The 21,045-nt window shown below is 43.9% G+C and overlaps 1 long non-coding RNA gene and 1 pseudogene across 1 annotated transcript; one reads left to right on the plus strand and one right to left on the minus strand.

Annotated features, from left to right (window-relative positions):
* Positions 1–8,838: 8,838 nt before the first annotated feature.
* LOC144483998 (uncharacterized) lies at positions 8,839–11,813 on the minus strand. Its single transcript, XR_013496054.1, has 3 exons — positions 11,497–11,813; positions 10,900–10,996; positions 8,839–9,971 (listed from the first exon to the last, which is right to left on the minus strand). It is a non-coding gene; the product is annotated as an uncharacterized LOC144483998 (long non-coding RNA).
* A 2,819-nt stretch (positions 11,814–14,632) lies between these two features.
* LOC144483959 (uncharacterized) lies at positions 14,633–15,685 on the plus strand (annotated as a pseudogene).
* Positions 15,686–21,045: the final 5,360 nt, after the last annotated feature.

Consider the following 21,045-nt stretch of genomic DNA (forward strand, 5'->3'; position numbering starts at 1 on the left):
GCTGCTGCACCACACCCACTGGGAACTGAAGTGAGGGTCACACTCAAACATGGAGCAACAATCCCCCCCATCAGAGAGAGGGGAGAGTGAAATTGTGAACATACCGGATTCCTACTCACCCAACAAAGAGAGGGGAGAGCAGTAGCTAACCCATGTACCACCACTTCCTCAATGAAAAGAGGAGGAATGTCATTATTTAATCCACTCACCTCCACCTCGTCAGTGGTTAGAACCATCAGGCACATTGCTTCACCGGGTAGAGAGAGGGAAATTATGAGCTCACTCTCCTCCCTCTTTGCAAGTAACGTGTTTGGAAGGGACCAGCTCTCTACTAGAAGAACCCAGTTGCCAACAGTACAAATTAGCTTCTGGCTTATTTGCTGCAGAGTTTGAAGTATCATTATCCTAATCAATGTGATGCATATATACTTATGCAACATAATTTTAAAATGTTTCTGCACTCTTGTTCCTGTTAGTCATGTCCTGGCATTGATTTCCCATAATGCAAATTGAAACAAATGGTTGAATCTTCCCCGGTTTTTACTGTTCTGTCCCTGATGTTTCTGAGATGCATCAATGAATGATTTCATTCGTTCTCCTGATATCTCCGTGCCACTCACATAAACTACATTCATACAGCAAAACATTGAAAATATGCTCCATTATTCGTATTGTTTGGATCATTTTCAGTTAATGATTGCGGTGAAACTTGGAGCAACAGCTAAAAAATACACACACTGGCAATACTCCACAAAACTGTCACAATTATAAATACACACATAAGCGCACACACACACACTCACACTCACACACATACACACAGACACACATCGACACAAATGCACAACTACACACACAAATACACATACTCACACATATGCACACAAATACAGAAAGACACATGTAAATATACACACACAAACGCATGCATATACCCCCACACACATACATATACAGAAATAGGGACAGGCACATTCAAATACAGACACAGAAACACACAAATACACAACAGATACACTTTCACACACCATAGGTACACTCAATACTTGCACAGACGAACACACATGCAGAGAAACAAGAATGCACACACAAATGCACTCATGGGCAAAACATGCACAACCAAAAATACACACTTACACAAATACACCCACACAAAATTACACCCAGACACAAACACATCCGTACACAAATATACATAGGGACACACCCATTCTCTCTCTCTCTTTCTCTCTCTCTCACACACACATACACACGCACACACACACACACACATAAGAACATAAGAACATAAGAAATAGGAGCCTGCCCCGCCATTCAACAAGATGATGGCTGATCTGAAGCGAATCAGTTCCACTTACCCGCCTGCTCCCCATATCCCCTAATTCCTTTATCGATCAGAAAACTATCTACCCGTGATTTAAACATATTCAACGAGGAAGCCTCCACCACTTCAATGGGCAGAGAATTCCAGAGATTCACTACCCTCTGAGAGAAGAAGTTCCCCCTCAACTCTGTTCTGAACCGGCCCCCCCTTATTTTGAGGCTGTGCCCTCTAGTTCTGGTTTCCCTTCTAAGTGGAAAGAATCTCTCCACCTCTACCCTATCCAGCCCCTTCATTATCTTATATGTCTCTATAAGATCACCCCTCATCCTTCTAAACTCACATACGAACACATAGACACGCGCTCTTGTACAAACAGACACTAAAACAACAACATACACACACATAATCAAATATGTCCAAACGCACGCATGTACACATGAAACAGACAAGTACATACACATACACATACGTGAGTAGGTACAGACCCAAACACAAACACATACATGCATAGACACAATACAGACAGATACACACGCATGCAGACCCACATAAATACACAAGCACATACTTAGACTCAAATAAATACATATATTAGCACACGTTCACGCTGATAGGAATATAGATATAAAGACACACAATGTTATACACATTCACAAACATATATGGAAATATATATAAACAAATCACCAGACTGCATATAGAAGAATAGACAAACATGTAGACGCAAACATTAACATGCTCATAGAACAGAACACCATAGCACACATTACTACACATCGAAACACAAATATACATCAACACACCGTTATAAAGAATGTCAACACGTGTATACATACACTGACATGTTAACAGGCGTGCACACAGACACATGGAGAAACAGACGCACACAGAAAGGGAAACAGTAAGTAGTCACCTGATGATGGGGCAACGCTCCGAAAGCTCGTGCAACCAAATAAACCTGTTGGACTTTAACCTGGTGTTGTGAGACTACTTACTGTGCTGACCCCAGTCCAACGCCGGCAACTCCACAGAAAGGGAAACAAACATTATTAGAGTGACAGAAATTAACACATAGCAATAGGCATAAACACGCATTAAGAATGGCATTAATATATATTCATAGACTTCACACAATAATAGAGTCATATATACACAATGACAAAAGAATAAAATATGCGCACAGATGCAGACACACAACTACACAAATCAACAATCACTGGCAAATGTACGCGCACATTAACACTCATAAACACATATTAACTCAGAGCCAAAGATTAATGCAGAGCACGAGATGCTCATGCATACGCACACAAATGCAAAATCTTCAATACAAACGGTAGGCAAATGATGAAAGTACAATTTAAACGTGACTTTTTAATGGAGATATCCACAGATTTATTATCCCAATGTACAATGAACATATAAACACGCTGAGAAACTGAATTAAGCTCACGATCTACTAAATATTTCCACCATAAAGAAGCACAGATCGGAAATTACATCCCAACTCTTAAACAACAACATTCACAGTTTACAGATCAGTAACCATCTGTGAAAACAATCATTGATCAGTGAACGTTCCTCGATATCAGTGATAATATTCTTCAATAAGGGATAGTTCCGAATTGTTAAAAAATCAACTGATTTTCGAGAAAACATCTTCAGTGCTTTTTGACATGGACTGTCCAAGGAATGTCAATAAAGATCAGGTGTGAAAATAGTTACGGAGATCGGTTACTGAGTGCCCTGAGCTTAAGAATAGGTATACATTGAAAATTAGGTTCAAGAATAAATGAACAGTTTAAAAAGGAGAACGGGGAAAAGAAAAATAACAATAAGATTAGCTGGATAAATAAAGTAATCTAATTTCATATCCTGGTCTCCGTCCCCTAGACTCCACCGACCGCATCTGGATTGAAGACAATGAGGATGATAACAGTAACATCTGGACAACGGCTTCCACATTCATTGTCCTGTTCTTCCTGAGCATTTTCTACAGCACTGCGGTCACTCTGGTGAAGGTGAGATGATTGAATGCACTCACATATCAAACTGACAGAATGGATTTGAAAAATCTCTCAATGTTCCACTGATTAAAAACTCTAACTTTAATGTCCCGCATCATCAACATCTGATCATTATTGTATCTTTCTTTTACAGATCAAGTGATGGGTTGAATTTTGGATGCTGCAGATTTCCCTCAGCTGATTATTATGATCTCTGTATGACACAAATACAATATCTGCTCTCGGTGACTCTATCAGTAAAATTCTCTCAGTTTATCATTCTGAATCTGTAACTGAGACAATCGTAGATGGTATTTCAGTTTTCAGAGTGAAAAGTACGAGGCATTTTTTGTTATAATGTAATTGTGGTTAACAGTTTCCCCATCGTTTAAATATCATGTATAAATAAGAAACTTTTCTCATTCCATTTCCATATTTGTTAATTCCTCCTTCTATTAAGGTCCTGTTTTCTCTTTCTGGTGTATGTGACAGATGTACAAATATTGACGGATTCCCTGTGCATGTGTTGTGTTCTCAATGTGAAGCTCGATCGTTAAATTCACTTTTCTAACTTTAAAAAATAATGTCGCTGTAAAATATTCTCTGAATTTTTAAAATAAATATTGAATGAAAATTTAACCATCTCTGGCTTGGCTTAATTCCGTTTTCCAAAGCCCATCAACTCCGCCCCATATTCCATATTATACGGTTTCCCCTCTTTCCCAGACATGTCTGTTGGCCCAGTTCTGTGCGGGATGTGTTTGAACTCAAGGCTGTTCAGTGAAAGAGTCACTGCGCCACCCAGTGGCCAATCCGTTTAAAGACACCTTCATCTCTGCCTTTTTATAATAAAATCCAGAGACAGAGCGAGTGAAGAATGAGGAGAACCTCGGTGATTTCACTCATAAACTGGTCTGTCACTGACCGAGTTTCAGGTAATTCTAAAAAGCAAAGGCTCTGTTTCATCAGAGGCCGATGCAGGACAGTGTGTGGCAGAAGATAGTTTCATTTACACTGCCCCTTAAAAAAACTATCAGTGTCGCTGCAGCGTGGGTTAACAGTGTGAATCTCTCTATATTTCGTCCGATGAAATACTTACAAGGCAGACATGCCACAAGCTAGATAGAGAACACATCCAGAGCAGAGGTGCAAACCATGAGGTGAAACCAAGAGACTGGGGTGCATTTCACATAAGCAGATAATAGATTACAAATTTCCAAATTAAGGCGAATGCTATGGGATAATTTGAGATGACCAATACTGTATTTAACTACAGACTAGAGACAATTCAAGTGTTGTCATTTTGGTCTGAGTTTAGGTAACCTCATCTCACTGTACACCAGTGCATTGACACTGAGGAGAGAATGTTCACTCCCTCTAAATGTGGGAAGGGTGTCACTCATTCGTCCCATCCGCTGAGATCCAGTGATTTCAGAAATAACTATATTGATTGTATTTTACTTTTAATCACAGCCAGGACTGAATCCCATTCTTTGGAGTCTGTTTCTACTGCTGATGATAAACTCCAGGCCAGTTGTATGTTTTTAATCTTCTGGTTAAAAGTTAAATAAATCAGCTGTATGTTAAGCTGAGTGTCAATTTTTTTTTATATCTCCAATATGTTAGGAGTTTTTGAGATGCTCTGCCCATTCCCTCTTTCCTCCATCCTCACTTCCAATAACAAGTGTAAGCAACTCATAGAGCTTCTTTAAGATTGAGAACATCCAATGAATTACCTCTACTACTTCCAACAGCCCACCAGAAAAATACTGCTTCTAAAGTTCCTCATTGTCTGAGCTCTGAACCTGCATCTTCCTCTGCGTTCTGTCACCATTTAATTGGGACCATCAGTGGTGGTGTTTTTAACCCAGCATTCCCCATGGTTGAGAGTATCCCCTTTCCACAGCACAGGAGAGCAGTGGGCAGGCCTGGTTCTGCCCTGTGTTTGGAGCATCCGCAGTGTCAGCCATGACTATGAACAGACATTTCTCTCTCGGATCCATGATGGGTAAAAGGTGGGATGGCGGGAGCAATGGATTTGGTGGGTGGATAGAGATTCTCTGGAAACCTGCTGTGTAAACTGCAAATCCCAAATGAGAAGCTACTGAGTGGACACAAGGGGAATTATCCCGGTGACAAAGCTGGAGCAGGAGGAGAGAATGTTGTGAATTTCTATCCTGGATGGATTTCGGAAACTCCTTTTACAGGGGGTTAGAAGAGGAGGATTTACACACGGTAATCCCAAACTGAAGAAAGGTTCATTTCTGCAGGGTGGCACAGTGGTTAGCACTGCTGCCTCACCATCTGTGTGGAGTTTGCACATTCCACCTGTGACTTTAGGGGTTTTCTCCAGGTGCTCTGCTTTTGTCCCACAGTCAAAAGATGTGCAGGTTAGAGGATTAGCGGGGTAAACGTGTGGAGTTGCTGGCGGTGGGCCTGGGTAAGATGTTCTTTTGCAGAGTCAGTGCAGACTCGATGGGCTGAATGGTCTCCTTCTACACTGTAGGGGGTTCTATGATTCTTCGGATACAGGTCTTCAAATGGGATGGACAGGTAAGTATGGACAGAATGTTTCCACTGAGACATGAATACACAGTAAATAGTAGTAAATCCAACTATTTACACCCAGGCACCAAATCCAGGGACCACTGGCACCATGACATCAAACTCAAGGACCACTTACAACGAGACACCAAATTTAAGCAGCAATAAAAGGACATCTATGCAAGCAGCCAGTGCCACAATAAAATAAAGCTGCTTACAAACTGCGGAGAACATGTTTTTAAAAAATACATTTCTTAAAGGCACACTGGCGTCACTTTCCTGAAAACATAAAAGGTGCAACCTTCCCCAACAAAAATTCTATTTGTCAAAAGAGTCTGATGAGTTTGACACTGCAATCTTCCCAAACTCTGTCAATTTCTTTAGCAATTGGGAGATTTGTGTCCATGGGGGAGCGGGTGGTGTGGAGCTTTTGCATGCCAGAGAAGCCATCAAAATCAACGATGACAATTGCAAAGATCAGAACATTTCAAAGGCTCTCACATGCAGTACGTGTGGTGGAGTTTTAATAAACAAGATTCCAAAAGGGTTAATTGAGCCAGAAAATAACAGATTTCTTCTGCAATATCGTTCTACAATGGATGGTTCACAGGAACTCCAGATGTGTGTAAAGTGAAACACATTGACGAAGGGAAGGCGGTAGATGTGGTTTATAAGGATTTCAGCAAGGCGTTTGATAAGGTCCCCCATGCAAGGCTTCTAGAAAAAGTGAGAGGGCACGGGATCCAAGGGGCTGCTGCCCGATGGATCCAGAACTGGCTTGCCCAAAGGAGGCAGAGAGTGGGTATCGATGGGTCTTTTTCTAAATGGAGGTCGGTCACCAGTGGTGTGCCCCAGGGATCTGTTCTCGGACCCTTGCTGTTTGTCATTTTCATAAATGACCTGGATGAGGAAGCGGAGGGATGGGTTGGTAAGTTTGCCGATGACACAAAGGTTGGTGGGGTTGTGGATAGTCTGGAGGGATGTCAGAAGTTACAGAGGGACATAGATAGGATGCAAGACTGGGCAGAGAAGTGGCAGATGGACTTCAACCCAGATAAATGCGAAGTGGTCCATTTTGGCAGGTCAAATGGGATGAAGGAGTACAATATAAAGGGAAAGACTCTTAGTACGGTAGAGGATCAGAAGGACATTGGGGTCCGGGTCCATAGGACTCTAAAATCGGCCCCACAGGTGGAGGAGGTGGTTAAGAAGTCGTATGGTGTGCTGGCCTTTATCAATCAAGGGATTGAGTTTGGGAGTCCGGGGATAATGATGCAGCTATATGAGACCCTCGTCAGACTCCACTTGGAGTACTGTATGCAGTTCTGGTCGCCTCACTATAGGAAGGATGTGGAAAAGATTGAAAGGGTGCAGAGGCGATTTACAAGGATGTTGCCTGGATTGAGTGGCATGCCTTATGAGGATAGGCTGAGGGAGCTCGGGCTTTTCTCCTTGGAGAGACGTAGGATGAGAGGAGACCTAATAGAGATGTATAAAATGTTGAGAGGCATAGATCGGGTGGACTCTCAGAGGCTTTTTCCCAGGGTGGAAATGGCTGCTACGAGAGTACACAAGTTTAAGGTGCTGGGGTGTAGGTACAGGTGAAATGTTAGGGGGAAGTTTTTCACACAGAGGGTGGTGGGTGAGTGGAATCGGCTGCCGTCGGTGGTGGTGGAGGCGAACTCAATAGGGTCCTTTAAGAGACTCCTGGATGAGTACATGGGACTTAATAGGATGGAGGGTTATAGGTAGGCCTAAAAGGTAGGGACATGTTCGGCACAACTTGTAGGGCCGAAGGGCCTGTTTTGTGCTGTAGTTTTCTATGTTTTCTATTACAGTTCAATTTGTCACACCCACAAGTAGAACAGTCAAACAGAACAAGCTTGTGGTTTCTTTCCTTCTGCTGTCTGAGAGAAGAAGCAAAAACCGTGTTAAATATTAATCTCTGAGCTCGATATCCAGGTCAAAGCTTTTGGTGTAAGATTTCTTATGAGTTTAGGGGCACCCAGTGGCGAAGTAATATTGAACAAGTAATCCAGAAACCCAAAGTCATGTTCTGGGGACCTGGGTTCAAATCCCACCATGGCAGCTGGTGGAATTTGAATTCAATAACAAAAAAATCCGGAAATAAACTTTTAATGAAACCATTGCCGATTGTCATAAAAAACTCTTGTCCTTTAGGGAAGGAAATCTGCCACCCTTACCCGGTATATTCCACATGTGACTCCAGATCCACAGCGATGTGGGTCTTTAAATGGTCCAGCAAGCCATTCAGTTCAAAGGCAATTAGGATTGAGCAATGAGTATGGACAGAGTAAATAGTCAGAAACTGTTCCCACTCAAGAGAGCACCAAGAACTAGGGCACAGATTCAAAGTATTTAGCAAAGGAGTAAGAGTGATGTGAATAAAAATGTTTCACTCAGAGGTTGGTTGGAGTCTGGAACAAATTCACTGAGAAGGTCGTGGAGGCAGGTTCTATTGAGGTATTGAAAAGAAAATTAGATTGCTATCCGAAAAGAAAGAATGTGCAATGTTACGGGAATAAGGCAGGGAAGTAGCACTGGGTACAATGCCCTTTCAGAGACCCAGGACAGACTCAATGGGCTGAATGGTGTCTTTCTGCACTGTGAGGATTCTGTGTTTCTGTCAGCACAGACTCTACATCATCAGCATTGGAACTGAAACTCCCATCATTACATCAACACCAGAACCACGATGGAATTTCAGAAAACTGGGAAATCTTCCGAAAGGCAATGACACCAACATCAGGTGGGTTTCACCAAGCACCCAATGTCTTCAATAGATTGATAGGATTGATGAAAGTTCAGAGTTTAATCCGGGAGAAGATGAATCAGAGAATAGAAATAATCTTGAGTAAGAAAAGGCCCAAATAATGGCACTGTCAAAAACAGGAGATCAATCATTCTCCTCTTATTATTGGAGAAATCCAAAACACTGTGTTTGAATCAAAGCTGATTTAATCAACATTTACAAACAACATCACTGCACACACCAGCTTTCATGCTTATTAATCAGCAGCAACAAACTCCAACTCTGAGAATGAACATGGTTCAGTCCTGGATGTGATTAACAGCAGATTCTAAATCCAATCCCTTCAGTTACTTGTGAACTCGCTGGTGCCTCAGCTGTGTGGATGAACGACTGAATCTCTTTCCACACACTGAGCAAGGAAATGGCCTCTCCCCGGTGTGAACTCGCTGGTGTGTCAGCAGGGTGGACGACTGAGTGAATCCCTTCCCACACACTGAGCAGATGAACGGCCTCTCCCCAGTGTGATTCCGCTGGTGATTAAGTAGGTTGGACATCCAAGTGAAGCCTTTCCCCCAGAAAAAGCAGGTGAAGGGTCTCTCCCTGTTATGAGTGAGTTGGTGCATCAGCAGATCCGTCTGGCTTTTAAAGTACTTCTCACAGTCAGGACATTTAAACAGCCTCTTATCAGTATGAACAAGTTGGTGTGTCAGTAGGTCGAATGAACGGGTGAATCCCTTCCCACACACGGAGCAGGGGAACAGTCTCTCCCCAGTGTGAGTGCATTTATGGTTCAACAGATCATTTTTCCTTCTTTAGTTTTTCTCACAGTCAGAACATTGGAAAGGTCTCTCCTCACTGTGGATTCGATGGTGTGACAGGAGGTGGGATGAGTTTGTGAAGTCTTTCCCACAGACGGAGCAGGTGAATGGTCTCTCCCCAGTGTGAACACGCCGGTGTCTTAGAAGGTGGGATGATTTAGTGAATCCTTTCTGACACACAGAGCAAGTGAATGGCCTCTCCTCAGTGTGACTGCGGTGATGAATATGTAACTCAGATGGGTAATCAAATCCCTTCCCCCAGTCTCCACATTTCCACGGTTTCTCACCAGTCAGACAGCACTTGTGTTTTGACAGGTTTGATGAGCGACTGAAACCTCGTCCACACACAGAACATGTAAACACCTTCTCCCCATTGTGAACGGTGCTTTTTGATTCCATGTTCAAAAGTTGATGATGTTCAGGCCCTGATGAGTTGAGTGTCTGTCAGATCCTGATGTGATGTTTGATCTGAGTTTCCCACCTACAAATCATCTTCTTCTAATATGCTGTAAAATTAATTCAAAATGGAGAAAAAAACAGTGATAAACACAAAGGTAGGTTGTGAAATTGAGCGGAATGAATCCGGTAATTTGTGGAGCCGGCACAAGGAAAAAGTGACCACGAAAGCTGCTGGATTGTGATTAAAAACTCAAATGGTTTGCAAATGTCCTTCAATTCAGGAAACCTGCCACCCAGTCCAGATCTACACAAGAATTCAACCTTAATGGGAGGAGAAAGATAGAGATGAAACAGGGAGGGAATGAACAGTAAGGACTGTATACATCTACAACTGGACAAGAACTTTGACAGAACCTGCCAAACCACAACCTTCACCAACTCAAAGGATGCAGGAAAACTATCACCTCCAAATGTCGCTTTCAATCTCAAAACAACTTGTAATCCTGAGGTAACCTGTAACCTCCTGCATTTAAGGGGCAATTTAGCCTGGCCAATCCGCCTAACCTGCACACCTTTGGGGTGTGGGAGGAAACCGGAGCACCTAAAGGAAACTCATGCAGTCACAAGGAGAACATGCAAACTCCACACAGACAGTCACCCAAAGCTGGAATTGAACCCGGGTCCCTGGTGCTGTGAAACAGCAGTGCTGACCACTGTGCCACCCTGTGCCACTGTACTATTGTTGCTCAGAAATAAGTTTTAGGATTTTGGCCGAGTGATTGTGAAGGCAGAGCAGTAAACTACCAAGTCAGAATAGTGTGCGATTCAAAAGAGTAAATGCAGGTAGTGGGGTTTCCACGGACAAACTGCCCTTATCCATGTTGGAGAAGAGGTTTGTAGTTTTGGAAGCTGCTGTCAAAGGAGGTTTAGCCAATTGCTGGTAATTCTAGTAATGTCCATGTTCCAGTTATTAATTTGAAAATTTTCTAAATGTAAATTTAATGAAAATCCCCAACAGAACTACTATTTCCTTACTTGAAACACAGCTTTAAATGGTCCGTTTGGTTCTAGATTCAGTTCCGTGAGTAATGCCTTCAACTAAACAAAACCAAACTCTGCAGCTGCTGGAAATCTGAAATGAAAAGAGAAAATGTTGGAAATACTCATCAGGTTAGACAGCATCTATGGAGACAGAAACAGAGTTAATGTTTGCAGTCACTGACGCTTCTCTAATAAAACACATACCAATAGCTGCTGTTTAACGGGGCCGTGGATCCCACAATCCCCTGTGCCCCAGAAACAGCTCTATCCATCACACACATTTCCCATTATGGCAGTTCTATGTCAAGAGGGCGAGCTGTTTAAAAGTCATTAAGTTCCATTTTTGCATGTTGATGTTCATTAAAGATAAGGATCGATTTCCCCCTCATGATGTATCAATTTCAGATACTTTGGTTGAGAATTTCCATTCCCCTACTTTCTGGTGGATAATGAATGCCTTGAGTACTTAGATTACAGTATAATTTGATTCCTAATTTTATTGACTGCACCCCTATCCCTAATTTTCACATCGCAGCAAAAAAAGCTCACTGTTCACAAACGAGGAGTTTCGATGGCGTGCGCTTTACCCACCATTCCTCGCGGTGGGGAATGTCCCCTATCCACAGCACGGGAGCGTTGTGGATGCGCAGTCCGGCAGTGTGTGGCGCATGCGTAGCGTGGATGATGGCAATGGCGAGCGACATTCCTCTGTCTCATCAGCAACCGGTAAGGATGCGGATACATGGAGGGAGGATTGGAACCGGCAGATGGACGGAGAGGGTTTCTAAATATCTGCTGAAGGTCTCAAACCTCTAATAGTAATCCGCAGGTCCCGTGTTTGCAGCTTTGGGTCTTTTTCCCGGGACGAGGCTCAGGTTAACAGCCGCCATCTTGATTCAGCAGGGAGCGGAGCGCATGCGCTGGTGTCTTGATGACGCAACAGTGAGTGGGTGGGGCTTCAGCGTTTTCTGCTCCCAACCGGGTCCTAGTGCCCGGAATGCAGAGCAATCTGAGCAGCAGGTTTTTAACAACTTCACCCATTCCCAGGCTGCAGCTAATGTTTGCAGCCTTGAGGAATCCATGGGCCATGTATATACAGTAAGAAGTTTAACAACACCAGGTTAAAGTCCAACAGGTTTATTTGGTAGCAAAAGCCACACGTGTGGCTTTTGCTACCAAATAAACCTGTTGGACTTTAACCTGGTGTTGTTAAACTTCTTACTGTGTTTACCCCAGTCCAACGCCGGCATCTCCACACCATGTATATACTCCAGAAGTTGTTTATTCCTGTTTGGCGCAAGAGTGGTAAGGGAATTGTGGCCAAGCCATGGCTTACAAGGGAAATTAGAGATAGTATCAGATTCAAGGAAGAAGCATACAAATCGGCAAGAAAAAGCGATAGGCCCGAGGATTGGGAGCAGTTTAAAATTCAGCAAAGGAGGACCAAGGGATTGATTAAAAAGGGAAAAATGGAGTATGAAAGTAAGCTAGCAGGGAATATAAAAACTGACTGTAAAAGTTTCTGTCGATAAAGAGAAAAAGATTGACAAAAACGAATGTTAGAAATGGGAGAATTCATAACGGGGAATAAAGAAATGGCCGACGAATTAAATTTGTACTTTGCTTCAGTCTTCACAAAGGAAGACGTGAATAATATACCAGATGTGCTGAGAGAAACATGTTTTAGTCAGGGGCTGAAGAAAATCAGCATTAGTCAAGAAATGGTTTTGGGGAAATTGATGGGATTGAAGGTGGATAAATCTCCAGGTCCAGATAATCTTCATCCCAGAGTACTTAAGGAAGTGACCCTGGAAATAGTAAATCCATTGGTGGTTATTTTCCAAAATTCTTTGGACACTGGAATAGTTCCTGCAGATTGGAGGGTAGCTAATGTAAGCCCACTATTCAAAAAGGGAGGGAGAGAGAAAACAGGGAACGAGAGACCAGTGAGCTTAACATCGGTACTGGGGAAGTTGCAGGTGTCTATTATCAAGGATTTCACAACTCGGCATTTGGAAGGCAGTGGTATAATCAGACAAAGACAGCATGGATTTACAAAAGGGAAATCATGTTTGACGAATCTATTGGAATTTTGTAAGGATGTAAGTAGTAGAGTTGACTGAGGAGAACCAGTGGATGTGGTTTATTTAGACTTTCAGAAGGCTTTCGACAAGGTCTCACATAACAGACTATTTTGTAAAGTTAAAGCACATGGGATTGCTGGTAATGTCTTGAGATGGATAGAAAGCTGGTGAGCAGATAGGAAACAAGAGCTGACATAAATGAGTCTTTTCCATGGTGCTGGTGTCCTTGTGTCTCTCTCGGTTAAACAATCTGTTCAAGCCTTGTCGACACAAAGAGCTTGTGTATTGTTTCTCAGTGAGGGAATCAAGGTTAATGGGGCAATGTGGAAAAGTGGAGTTGGGGATTATATTAGATCAGCCATGATCTTATTGAATGAGATCAAACAGTGTCATCACTGATCAGTCAAGAGGTGTTGTGGACCAGGCCCAATTTAAGATTATTAATTAGACTCACAATGTGGCTCACTTATGCTGACTAGAAGATCCATATATCCCGACTCGGGGTCTGGTTCACTCCAGGCAAAAGCAACTTTCCAGGAAGTCTTGCTACAGCTGTACAAGGGATTGTTAAGACCACACCTGGAGTATTCTGTACAGTTTTGGGCTTCTTCCTTCAGAATGATATACAAGCATTGGAAGCAGTTCATAGAAAGTTCACGAGGCTGATTCCTGGGATGAAGGGTTGTCTTATGAGGAAATGCAGAGCATGTTGAACCTTAACTCAGTGGAGTTTAAAAGAAAAAGTAGCGACATTATTGAAACAAATAGGATTTTGAGGGGGTTTGGTAGGAGCTGCGAGGTGGATGTTTTCTCTCATGAGGAAATCTACAACAGTTTAAATAGATGGAGATGAGGAGGAGTTTCTTCTCTCAGAGGGTTGTTAGTCTTTGGAATTCTGTTCCACAGAGAGCAGCGAAGGCTGGGTCATTGAATGTATTCAAGGCTGAGTTGGACAGATTTTTGACCAACAGGAGAGTCAAGAGGAATGGGTAACTGGCAGAAAAGTGCAGTTAAAGCCAGATCAGGTCAACCATGGTCTCACTGAATTGCAGAGCAAGCTTGATGGGGTAAATGGCCTCCTTTTTACTCCCATTTCTTATGATCTCTGACTCCAGGACAGCAAACAATGAGCATGGATCTCGGAGCGTGTATATTAGGTAGAGCAAAGTGAGAATGGAGGGAGTGTGTGTGGAATGGAGATTTACAGATTTTGGGGAATGAGAGAGGAAAGAATGTTCCATGGAAACTCGAATTGTCTGTTCTGAATGTCTATCCTTTACTGATACTAATGATCTTTGTAAACTCCTTCTCCAGAATATTAGAAGGCGAGGATTTGCCTCAACTCAAGATCTGACAGAATCTGCAATTCACTTGACCTGAATATCATCGGACATTGAATCTAAAAGCAGAAATATCGGTCTGTTCTGTCTGCCTCAAATTTCAGTGTGATTGGAAAAGCACCGAGATGTACACACACCCAAGTGAGAGTGTTCCAGTGCACTGACTGGAGAAAGCTTTAATTAGCGATACAGCTCCACAAGCACATTAGACCGTTCACAGCGTGCAGAGACTGTACAGGTGTTCTGTGTGGACGAGGCTTCAACTGACCATCCAACCTGGAGAGACACAAGGACACCAGCGCCATGGAAAAACCATGGAAATGTGGGGACTGTGGGAAGAGATTCCAATCCCCGTCTGCACTCGAGAAACATTGACGCAGCCACACTGGGGAGCGCCCATTCACCTGCTCCAAATGTGGGAAGGGATTCACTCACTCATCGGCCCTCCTGACACATCAGCGAGTTCACACTGGGGAAAGGCCGTTCATCTGCTTTGTGTGTGGAAAGCGATTCTGTGATTCATCGGCCTTATTGGCACACCAGCATGTTCACACTGGGGAGAGGCCATTCACCTGCTCTGAGTGTGGGAAGGGATTCAGTCAATCAGCCAACCTGCAGACACACCAGCATGTTCACACTGGGGAGAAGCCATTCACCTGCTCTCAGTGTGGGAAGGGATTCAGTCAATCAGCCAACCTTCAGGCACACCAGCGAGTTCACACTGGGGAGAGGCCATTCACCTGCTCTCAGTGTGGGAAGGGATTCACTCGGTTGTCCAACCTGCAAACACACCAGCGAATTCACTCTGGGGAGAGACCGTTCACCTGCTCTGACTGTGGGAAAGGATTCAGTGATTCATCCAACCTGCTTACGCACCAGCGAATTCACACGGGGGAGAGGCCGTTCACCTGTTCTGACTGTGGGAAAGGATTCACTAATTCCTATAACCTGCTGAGACACCAGCGGATTCATACTGGCGAGAGGCCATTAACCTGCCCTGCTTATGGGAAGGGATTCATTAATTCCTACAACTTGCTGATACACCAGCGAGTTCACACTGGAGAGAGGCCATTCCCCTGCTCTGTGTGTGGGAAGGGATTCACTCAGTCATCCAACTTGCGGACACACCAACGAGTTCACTCTGGAGAGAGGCCGTTCACATGCACTAAGTGTGGGAAGGGATTCATTCAGTTATCCCATCTAACGACACACCAGCGAGTTCACACCGGGGAGAGACCATTCACCTGCTCTGTGTGTGGGAAGCGATTCACACAGTCATCCACCCTGCTAACACACCAGCGAGTTCATAAGTTGGATTCTGCTGTTATTGCTGCTGTTAATCACATCCAGGACTGAACCATGTTCATTCTGACAGTGGGTGAAGTGGGAGGGTCGGAGGGTTTCTTTCTGCTGGACTGGCCGGTCGCACGACTTTGCTTCCAATGGGCTGATGTTCTTTGAGCCTGGGAGAGCACATTTCCACTGAAATGATTCACAAAAGCTGACAAATTCATTTAATCCTGGATAGTAAATAGTGTTTTTCCTACCACTACAGCTAGATCCAAAATAATACTTTTGTCTCAGTTCCATTGAGTGTCTCTCCAGTGCCTCCATGTCCTAAATGGAGATCACTAATTTGGCAGAGCTCCCAGTGTTGTGTAACCCTGGTTTTAAACAAGCTGAACATAATCTTCCCGCTTTTAAATTCTATCCCTCTGGAACGGAACCCTATGTATGGGCCCCACACTTTAGGAAAGATGTGAAGTTCTCAGGGTGCAGAGGGGATTTACGGGAAGGAAACCAGGAATGAGGGACTTCAGTTAGTTGGAGAGGCTGGAGTAGCTGAAATTATTCTCTTTAGATCACACAGTAATAGGGACAGGCCATTTGGTCCATTGAGTCCAGGCCAACTCTGTAGAAAAAACATTCAGTCCCATTGCCCTGTTCTAGTGCCATAATCTGCAGATTTATTCCCCTCAAGCATCCATCCAATTTCCTTTTGGTATCGTTCAGCCTCTGCTTCCACCCCCTCATATTCAGCGAGTTTCAGTTCATTATCAGGGTCTGTGATAAAATGTTCTTCCTTACATCCCCTCTGCATCTCTTCGCCAAACCTTAAATCTGTGCCACCTCATCCTTGAACAACCAGCCAATGGCAACAGCTTTTCTTTCTATCTGATCTAAACCTGTCATAAATTTCTACACCTCTATCGAATCTATCAAACCAAGAGAAATGTTTGTCTCTTCCAAATTTCACACCTGGACATGACTGTGATGGATTTTGTAAATTTATTTTGTAGTGTATTGGAAAAGAAGTTGCAGGCAGTAACTCAAACTAGATCTCACATCAAAATCTGACTGAGTCACTGTTCAACAGGACCTGGATATTGAGTTCCAGATCATTACCACTCACTGTGTAAATGTTTTTCCTCCAACCTCCTCTGTAGATCTTGCTCAAAATCTTAAAACTGTGTCCGAAGCTGATGAGAACAGCTTTTCTTTATCTATCTTCTAAAACCTGTTATAAATGTGTACACCTTCATCAAATCTCCCCTCAATCTACTTTGCTCCAAGGAGAACAACCCCAGTTTCTCCAGCCTAACATTGTTGTTAAAACCCCTCATCCCTGGTATTATTCTGGTAAATCTCCTCTGCACCTTCTCAAGGGCCCTCACTTCCTAAAGTGTGGTGATCAGAAATGGACTCATGAGTTGGGGGTCTAACTGGTCCCAGAGGAAACCAATGCAGACAGGAGCATAACATACAAACTCCACACAGTCACCGAAGGCCAGAATTGAACTGGCAGTGTGAGTCAGCAGTGCTAACCACTGTGCCAAAAGCAGGAGGTCATTTGATCCATCGTGCTTATGCCAGCTATCCGATTAATCCCATCGCTCTGCAATTTTCTTAGCGTTTACCCATTTAAAGCCCCCTCCCTTTATCTGCAGTGACAAAGTTTAATAATAAAACCCCAGTCTAAATAACATGTATCTGACTGACAAATGTTGAAGTGTTTGTTTGGAGCCACAAGTTTCAAGTTTCCATCTGAGCTTCGGGAACCTTTCTGCCTGTCTTGCTTCTTGTGTCAATGACAGCCGGGCGACAGAGCTGAGGGCTGAATTTAGCTGAGAATAACAGGGCCTGAGTCCCAGTTGGGAACCTGGGTGTCACGCTAAGAGTGAGGCAAAAGGTGCTGGGGAACTGACTGGAAAAGGCCTTTAACTAATTGGGGCATGGGAGGGGTGACTGGGACATGGTGATATGACCCCCAGGGTTCAGTGTCCCTGTGTCCAAAGCAAGGGACCATGGGAACAGATTACAGAGGAGCTGAAGAGAAACATTGTTCACACCTTTTTACCCTTGGCTTTGATCTGAAATAATTTTGTGTTTTTAACCATGTTCTGCTTCATGAATAAACTATCAGAAATAACATTTTATTTAGCTGGGCTTTTCATGACTAAGTTTATGTATTTTAGAGAAAGTGGGTGAGAGAGGTTGGCAGGCTCATTCTCACCTTCGAAGGTAATTGGTAAAGAGGGCGAGGAGGGAGATGAGATTGTATTTTTTTGAGGCACCAAACACACACAGCTCGGTGTACGGAACCAGTAGAAATGGCAGAATTCATAGAAACCCTGCAGTGCAGAAAGAGGCCATTTGGCCCATCGAGTCTGCACCGACCACAATCCCACCCAACTCCTACCCCCATATCCCTACATATTTACCCGCTAATCCCTCTAACCTACGCATCCCAGGACACTAAAGGCAATTTTTTTATCATGGCCAATCAACCTAACCCGCACATCTTTGGACTGTGGGAGGAAACCGGAGCACCCGGAGGAAACCCACGCAGACACGAGGAGAACGTACAAACATACAAACAGATTTCTACCATTACACAAGTTACAAACTTTATCTTACACTCAAATATTCTCAGTGAGTTCACAATCCATGCAAACCAATAGGTGAAATGTGGTCAGACACCCCACACTCTGAAACTAAGTGACAGATGTCACCGAATATAACTTCTCCGGATTTCTCATCATTTCCCCAGATGGTTGTCAAACTGTGAGCCAACTGATCTCACTGAAATTCCGTCTTCCCGTGAGCATTTCCAATCTCACACTCTCGAAGATCACACTTTGGAACCTTCTCCCAAACAATGCATTCTCTTGGATGCCTTCACCAAGGATTCACCACCAGGATTTCAACTTCTTTCTTAATGAATCATAGAATCCCTACAGTACAGAAGGAGACCATTCGGCCCATAGAATCTGTACCGACCACAATCCCACCCAGGCCTTACTCCCGTAACCCCGCACATTTGCCCTGCTAACCCGCCTGACACTTGGGTTAATTTTAGCACAGCTAATCAACGTAACCCGCACATCTTTGGACTGTGGGAGGAAACCAGAGCACCCGGAGGAAACACACACAGACACGGGGAGAATGTGCAAACTCCACACAGACAGTGACCCGAGGCCGGAATCAAACCCGGTTCCCTGGTGCTGTGATGCTAACCACTGTGCCACCATGCCACTCCACAGTGTCTGTATTCATTTGGCCCAGATCTCCATGTGCATTCAAGGTTCCAAACAATCTCTCAGGTATGCAGCCACGCTAACAGAATACACTTGCTTTACTTGGATGAAGGTGTCAGCAACCTTTTGATCACCTCGGATCCCAAATGGCCAGTATACAGGAACAGCAAGTAATTGGGAAAGCTAATAGAATGTTATTGTTCATTGTGAGGGGAAATGATTACAAAAGGTTATGCTCCAGTTGTACAGGCAATTGGTGAGGCCACATCTGGAGTGTTGTGTACAGTATTGGTCTCCCTACTTAAGGAAAGATGTAAATTTATTAGAAGCAGTTTTGAGAAGGTTTTCTAGACTAATACCAGGAATAGACGGGTTGTCTGATGAGGAAAGGTTCGTAAGAAGTCTCACAACACCAGGTTAAAGTCCAACCTGGTGTTGTGAGACTTCTTACTGTGCTTACCCCAGTCCAACGCCGGCATCTCCACATGAGGAAAGGTTGGACAGGGTCAGCTTGTATCCACTGGAGTTTAGTAGAGTATGAGGTGATTTGATCAAAACCTGAGGGTCTTGACAGGGTGGATGTGGAGAGAAAAAGAACATAAGAACATAAGAAATAGGAGCAGGAGTAGGCCATCTAACCCCTCGAGCCTGCCCCGCCATTCATCAAGATCATGGCTGATCTGAAGCGAATCAGTTCCACTTACCCGCCTGCTCCCCATATCCCTTAATTCCCTTATCGATCAGAAATCTATCTACCCATGATTTAAACATATTTAATGAAGTAGCCTCCACCACTTCAATGGGCAGAGAATTCCAGAGATTCACTACCCTCTGAGAGACGAAGTTCCCCCTCAACTCTGTTCTGAACCAGCCCCCACTTATTTTGAGGCTGTGCCCTCTAGTTCTGGTTTCCCTTCTAAGTGGAAAGAACCTCTCTACCTCTACCCTATCCAGCCCCTTCATTATCTTATATGTCTCTATAAGATCACCCCTCAGCCTTCGAAACTCCAACGAGTACAAACCCAATCTGTTCAATCTCTCCTCATAAGCTACACCCCTCATCACCGGTATCAACTTGGTGAACCTTGTCTGCACTCCCTCCAAGGCCAATATATCCTTTCGCAAATAAGGGGACCAAAATTGCACACAGTACTCCAGTTGCAGCCTCACTAGTGCCTTGTATAGTTGCAGCAAGACCTCCCTGCTTTTATACTCCATCCCCTTCGCGATAAAGGCCAACATTCCATTCGCCTTCTTGATCACCTGCTGCACCTGCAGACTGAGTTTTTGCGATTCGTGCACAAGGACCCCCAGGTCCCTCTGCACAGTAGCATGATGTAATTTTTCTCCATTTAAATAATATTCCAATTTACTATTATTTCTTCCAAAGTGGATAACCTCACATTTGCCAACGTTATATTCCATCTGCCAGATCCTCGCCCACTCGCTCAGCCTATCCAAATCTCTCTGCAGACTTTCCGCGTCCTCCACACAATTCGCTTTCCCACTCATCTTCGTGTCATCAGCAAACTTTGATACCCTACACTCAGTCCCCTCCTCCAGATCATCTATGTAAATGATAAACAGTTGAGGCCCCAGCACCGATCCCTGCGGCACGCCACTGGTCACCAACTGCCAACCAGAAAAGCACCCATTTATCCCAACTCTCTGCTTCCTGTTAGATAGCCAATCCCCAATCCACGCCAACACCTTACACCCAACTCCATGTACCCCAATCTTCTGCAGCAACCTTTTGTGAGGCACCTTATTGAATGCCTTCTGGAAATCTAAAAACACCACATCCACCGGTTCCCCTCTGTCAACCGCACTAGTCACATCTTCATAAAGATCCAGTAAATTCATCAAACACGACTTTCCCTTCATGAATCCATGCTGCGTCTGCTTGATCGAACCATTCTTATCCAGGTGCTCTGCTATTTCCTCTTTAATGATGGACTTCAGCATCTTCCCAACTACGGACGTTAAGCTAACCGGCCTGTAGTTACTCGCCTTTTGTCTACTTCCTTTTTTAAACAGCGGCGTAACAGTAGCTGTTTTCCAAAGAGCTGGCACTACCCCAGATTCCAGCGAATTTTGATAAGTAACTACTAATGCATCTGCTATTACCTCAGCCATTTCTTTCAGTACCCTGGAATGCATTCCATCCGGGCCCAGGGA

This window comes from Mustelus asterias, unplaced genomic scaffold (assembly GCF_964213995.1).
Source record: "Mustelus asterias unplaced genomic scaffold, sMusAst1.hap1.1 HAP1_SCAFFOLD_85, whole genome shotgun sequence".
NCBI lineage: Eukaryota > Metazoa > Chordata > Chondrichthyes > Carcharhiniformes > Triakidae > Mustelus > Mustelus asterias.